Source organism: Mauremys reevesii, linkage group 26 (assembly GCF_016161935.1).
Source record: "Mauremys reevesii isolate NIE-2019 linkage group 26, ASM1616193v1, whole genome shotgun sequence".
Classification (NCBI taxonomy): domain Eukaryota; kingdom Metazoa; phylum Chordata; order Testudines; family Geoemydidae; genus Mauremys; species Mauremys reevesii.
In genome coordinates, this window is record NC_052648.1 from 3,432,757 (window position 1) to 3,438,968 (window position 6,212).

Here is a 6,212-nt window from a genome sequence, read left to right on the forward strand (position 1 = left end):
GGAGGAACCAGAGCTAGTAGTGGCTAAGAGAGATGTTCAAGCTCCTTGGACTGTTCCGGGCTCCGTCTCGCCTGAACACCCAGCAAGGTGAGCTCTTCCGAACTCTGGTCCGACAAGAGACAACTGCAGCCGCGCCTGCCTGTGACACGGGCTCTCAGACACACAAAGCTCCCAGCCAGTGCAGACAGACTTAGTTCGTTGAGCTGATTTTCTTGGAGATTACTGCAGCCGAGTCAGCAGAAAAGTTTATTCGGTTAACAACTCAGCCCGATTCTGTTCCACCCTGCGCTTTGGGGGGAATAAAATGCACCGATGACATTCCACAGACGTGTCTATTAAAAAAAACAACTATTGAACATTTCATTTCTCACTGAAAAGATGCCCACTGAAGTCAGTGGTGTTGGGAGCAAACCCTTCATAATATTTTCATGATTATTGTTTATATTATTGTAGTACCTGGACCAGATCCCCTTGTGATAGGTGCTGTAGCAACAAACAGAACAAAAACACAGCCCCTGCCCTACATTATCTATAGCATCTTCCATTCCTAAAGATCTCTCTCAGACTGTGCTCCGTAATGCTACCTCCAAGCCCCTCGCAAAGGAAACCAAGGCACTTTGTGCACAGTGATGATTTCATCCATTAAAATGCAGTCACTTCTGGGGTGGAAGTCAGCACTCCACCACAACAGTTAATATCAGGAAGTAAAGTGCAACATTCAATTAAAACGGCAAGGGGGATTTCTTAGAGGGCTGGGGGGCAGGCAGAATTGGACCAGGGGACACGGACACAGACACGGACACACACAAGAAAACCAGCTCTTTTCTGCATATTTGAAGGATTCTCATCTGCAGGTTAAAACAATGGAACGGGGGTTAGACAAGATGACCCTTGCGGTCCCTGTGATTGGATCTGGTTCATTTCAACACCAGGGCCAGTCAATTTCAACACCACAAGGGTTTTGTAACCCAAGCAGCTGCAAACTCACCTATCTTCCCCCTCTCCCCCCGTACCGGAAAAATGTCGACACGTCCATCCAACTCGGAGCACTACATGGGCAAACCTGGAGCTTGGTCAGTATCCAAGTGACTGCTGGTTTCACAGTCAAGTTTTCTCCCCCACCTCTTGGTTCTGAGCAGCTCCTCCAGTCCTAGCTCAGAATCCGCTTCAGAGATGGGGTCTGGTGGCTGAGCACTAGTCTATGCTCCCCATGCTGAGCAACATGGCAGGCAACCCGTAGTGCCCTGCTGCTGGGGCTTAGTCTGCTGCTCCCCCTTGCCCACGGGGATAAGCAGGTCCCACAGCAAGGCAGGATTATGATGTTGCCAGGAAATCCTTCTAATCATATTGCAGAGCCTGACATCAGCGGCACTAAGGCAGGGGCCAGGCTGAAGGATTTCCCTGCCTGGGGCACAGGGCATTGCAATCGGGCTTTGCGCTCCCACCTTCCCCTAACCCCCATTTTACAGATGGGGAAACTGAGGCCCAGAGAGGGGAACTGATTTGGCCAAGGAACACAGTGAGGCAACAGCAGAGCGGACAATGGAGGCCAGGAGACTACATGCCCTGTCCACTACATGCAGCACACAGGTGAGCCCTCAGGCAATGGGGCTTGGAGGGAAAGAACTCTCGGATATACAGAAACCCATGCCCCACCTGCACTAAGAATCAGGAAGCTCATGGCCTGATCCACCCACCGGGGCCTTGATGTTACTTAGGGCCCTTGTGACTCACACTGGCCAGATCAATGCCCAGTGTCAGTCACGGCTGAAAAGCCCAGCAAATACAGCTGCTCTGAGTGACCCGTCCTGATCTTGCAGAGCGTGTGCAGGCCAGTTCTGCATCACTCATGCTGCAGCAAGGAAGGAAATGATGGGGTGTTGGTTTGCTTGATTTCAACACCTGATATTGCCAAGGTTAAAAACTAGCAGAATTGTAAGGGAGAAAAAGCTTTCAGGCCCACTTTACACATCACCCAGCAGTCAAATATACAAGGCCATTTTAAACACAATCCTTTACTTTATTATTCTTTACAGTCCAATAATGCCCAGCAATCCCAACCAAGGTCAGGGCCCCACAGTGCCAGGTGCTGCACACGCAGTAAGAGGCAGTCCCCTCCCCCCAAGGAGCTCACAGTCTAAACAGACGAGACGGACAAAGGGTGGGAGGGGAAATGTGATTTGCTCAAGGTCACCCAGCAGATCGGTGGCAGAGCTGGGAACACAGCCCAGGTCTCCAGTTTCTAGCACTGCCAGCCCCAAATGTTCAACAATCATGAGGCAGGCCCAAATAACTCTCAGAATTGGTTTAAAAATCAGGATATAGATGTAGATATAAATATAAACATTGGGTTCTTTTTGTTTGCCTTCTGTTTTCTGAGCCTGTAAGCTGTACTTGGGTCACATTTTCAAGCTTTTCTCTGCAACCATGAGGAGTAGAAGCTTACTTCAAAAAAGAAAGAAAAAGATGAGATTTTTCACATAATCAGAGGATTCCATGTCTGGGACTTTAAATAAAACACCAGGTATCACAAGAGTTGGCAACACTGCAATTCCCAGTTAAGTTGACATAAGCCCTTGATATACTGATGGTTTGCTCGTTGGTCATAAAGCATTTGCACGTGAGCGTCAGGCTAATATCAACCTACCCTGACACCTGCTTGCCAAAAACAAATTAAAAAAAAAATCAAGTCACTTGTCAGTAGGAGGTTATCAAAATGGTAGCCATGGGAAAAAGCTGAAGTGTAATGAAAGAGCCACCCAGAACTGAGAGAGCATTTGAACCCACCAAAATGTAAAAACAGTAGTAACTGGAACTGTGTTAGGATGGGCTGTCTCTGATGCACAAATCCCTCCACCCTAACCACCAAGGGGACTGTAGCCACACTGAAATCAACCTACAACTATTTATATTTAGACAGGAGGAAAAACTCTCTTTCATAGTTAATCTCACACAGAAAAGCCCAGGATGCTCCGTGCAGGATTTTCATACAAATGGGTTTTTATCATCAGGAGGAAATAACCTAGCCAAGAAAGCTCTGATCAGGTCTGTACACGCTGCTCCCCGGAAGTGCCAATTACACAGCAAAGCACTGGAGCTTCACTGGCACAGCTACCCTGATGTAATCAGAACCCCTCAACAGGGCTGGCTCTGTCACCCTGCACCTCATGCTGCCATTGACTCCAGGGCAAACCCACGACCATTCCCATTCCCATTCAGTCACATTTGCATTGGTATAAACAACTGCACGACGTGCAGGCAATGGAGATCCAGGCCCTCAGCCTGTGGGGAGCAGCTTTCTGCGGAATAATAATAAACTAGCATTCCCCACTCCCTGGGTTCTCCAGTGTCTTTTCATTGGGTTTCTCTTGCACGCTGGTACCAGCACGATCTTCAGCCTCACCCCTCCTCCAGCTTTACGCTGATAAACTAGTGCCAGATAAAAGCCAGCCATCCACTGCCACCTCCTTCCCTGCATACTCTGGAAGTGACTCCAGGGATTTTATAAACACTGGGATGCAGCGAGCTGATTCCCTGAGAAGTCTGCTGAGAACGGGCTTCAGTTCCACCACCGCCGCAGACCAAGTTCAGCCGAGGATCAGGGATTGCAAGCCCACACCTTCAAACACTCCGGGATGCCCTTGGCTAGCGTCCAAGCCCTGGCACTGCAGAGGCCAGGAAGGAAGGGAGCAATCACACCCCAAAGGAGAGAGGGGGAAACGGGGGAGCACTTGGGAGAGGGTGGGTCGCAGGCTCTCTGCTTCCCCTGAAGTGGGCAAGAGACGCTGCCTTCTGCGCTGGGGTCCGGGCAGGGATCAGGAGACGCCCTGCCCAGATGCAGAAGTTGCAGCTACAGAGCCAGCAGCTGCTACCCCTCAGCCCACCTGCAACTCTGCTGCAACTTCCAGTGACCTCTGTTGACCTGAGATGGGTCCTGCCCCACTGGGACCCCCAGGACTCCCCCTGTCTCTAGGACCCACCCACCCCGAGCCCCGCCGCCCTCCCGCCCCGTGTAGCTCTACTGCTCGCCCCGGTACCTGCTCACTCCATAGCCAGCGCGGCCCCTTTAAGGGAAGCCTCCAGTCTCTCTGTCCCCGCGCCGGCCGGCTGCTGGGGCAGCCTCAGCGTTCCGCTAGCCCCGCCTCCGGGCCACCAGCGTTCGGCTTTGGAACGTCGGGCACCGCCCACGCCCCAGCCTTATGGCTACAAAGCCGCCGCGTGCGGCCTGAGGGGAGGGGTTATTGCCGGTCGGGTGACGTCACCGTTTCTTAAAGGGCCCGTTGCTGCTCAGAGGGATGATGGAGCGAAGAAGCCTGAACTGGGCGCAGACCATTCAGGCTGGGTTTGAACGGCCCCTTCCCACCCCAGGGGCCGTTCAGATCCAGACCTGGGCTCTGGCCTTTTGCAGAGGCACCTTCCCCAAGCAGAGCTCCAGTGCCTAGGGTAGCCCATTAGGGATGCTAAGCAGGAACACAAAGAATTCTGATCTGTTTTTTTTTTAAACCAGTATGTTCTCCCTGGGGGAGGTGCACCGTGCCTATTAAGCAAATGCTAAGCAAATATAGGCTGGTCTTGCAAGCTGAGGCACAACTGCTACAGGAAGCAATGAGGGTAGAAAGCAGTGCAAGGATTTCACACACACACACACACACACACACACACACACACACACACACCCCCTCTCATTTCAGATTAAAACTGCAGTTTATTTATGTTTTTAGTTCTAGAAGTGACGTAGGGGAATAGGCAGTGAGTCCTTCACATGTACACAGAGCCTGTTTAAAGGTATACTGCTTTATTCCAAGACCTGTGCCAATCTCACCTCTCAGGAGCCCAATCTTCTCTTACTCTAAAGATTAGTTATGTACATCAGAATCAATGTCACACTTTTCTGATGGGATAGCATTTCATACCAGCTCTGGACTGGGGCTGTCCATGCACCTGTTACTTTGGACAGCAAAGCCAAGCAGCCTTTCACTACTTCCTGTAGAAAAGGATCCGTTGATTACTTTAAATAGTTGTTTATTACAAGGACAATATAGCTGTAGGACAGCAATGCAAAGGCTATGATGGGCCGCATGGTTTTCCCATATGTAATGCCAACCAAATCACATAGCCATGCCTGTTAGACAAACTCTCCACCTGAATCAGTTCACCAAACCTCAACCATGAGCTACAGAACCACCTCAAGTGTAGAACCCAACTGTTTAAGAGGGGCATTATTATACATCATTATCTTCCAGAAGGAATTTAAAAAACCCAATTCCTGCATGCCCACATTGTTACTTTATTGCCAGACTTGCAAGATTTAAAGTTTCTTGAAGCTCCAGCTCTTAGAGGCAGGCAGTTACACAGGAGAGTTTCTCTTTTCCTTTTTAGGAGAGTTTCTAATCTCATGGCTGTAGATTTAAACATAAAAAAAAATGTTAACTCCCTACAAGCTCAAACTACAAAAGCAAATAAAACCCAAGATTCAGTAAAATACCTGGTGCTCAGGCCAGACTCCTAGTTTGAGTACTTGGGAGTTGGCACTACTGAGTTTACAGATCACTGTTTGTGCTGGTTGCTTTTGGCATTTCAACTTGGACAGTGAGTCTTCACTTTGATTCACAGGGCTGAAGAAATTGGCTTCCGGGTTAGGTGAAGAGCATTTTATTTCTAGACATCTTCAGCACTAAGGGAACAGCACCACCTACTGGGACAACAGCAGGGAAAGCACTGGATGGGAGAGAGAAGGTGATTCAGCCCAGCCTAGCAAGATTCCCACCTAAGAAGGTCTTGAGTTAAGGAATTCCCATGAGTTCAGGTGTATAACTGAGCTGCAGGTGTTGGGCTGAGTTATCTTCCAGCATCAAGTTTAGTTGACCATGAGAAGTGGAATGTAAACTGACCAATGGGGGGGAAAAAACAACTCTCTTCTCAATACAGGAGTTCCCTTAAAGATACCATCCAATAAGGCATCTACTCTAATTTGAAGCGTCAGAATAGAACAGATCAATAGTCTCCAATAGGAGAAAAACTCAAAATATTTGAGCCTTAAGAAAGCTATTGAGAGGCAGCCAGTGACCAAAATGAATGTCTTATTTCAATACTGGGTGGGAGAATACGCTGCCTTTGGAATCCGAGACTCATCCCAGCCTATAACCAGCGACAGTGCCAAGCGAGAAACAAGGAATTCTGTATTTCTGCAATGGGGCCAGACCTATTTTTTT

The 6,212-nt window shown here is 49.2% G+C and overlaps 1 protein-coding gene across 1 annotated transcript in view; it reads right to left on the minus strand.

Annotated features, from left to right (window-relative positions):
- Positions 1 to 4,149, minus strand: part of ABCA7 (ATP binding cassette subfamily A member 7) — a 45,263-nt gene extending 41,114 nt beyond the window's left edge. Inside the window, exon 1 of the mRNA XM_039515568.1 lies at positions 4,038 to 4,149. The gene's annotated coding sequence lies outside the window, so the exon portion shown is untranslated. The remainder of the gene's footprint in view (positions 1 to 4,037) is intronic.
- Between the last annotated feature and the right edge of the window lie 2,063 nt (positions 4,150 to 6,212).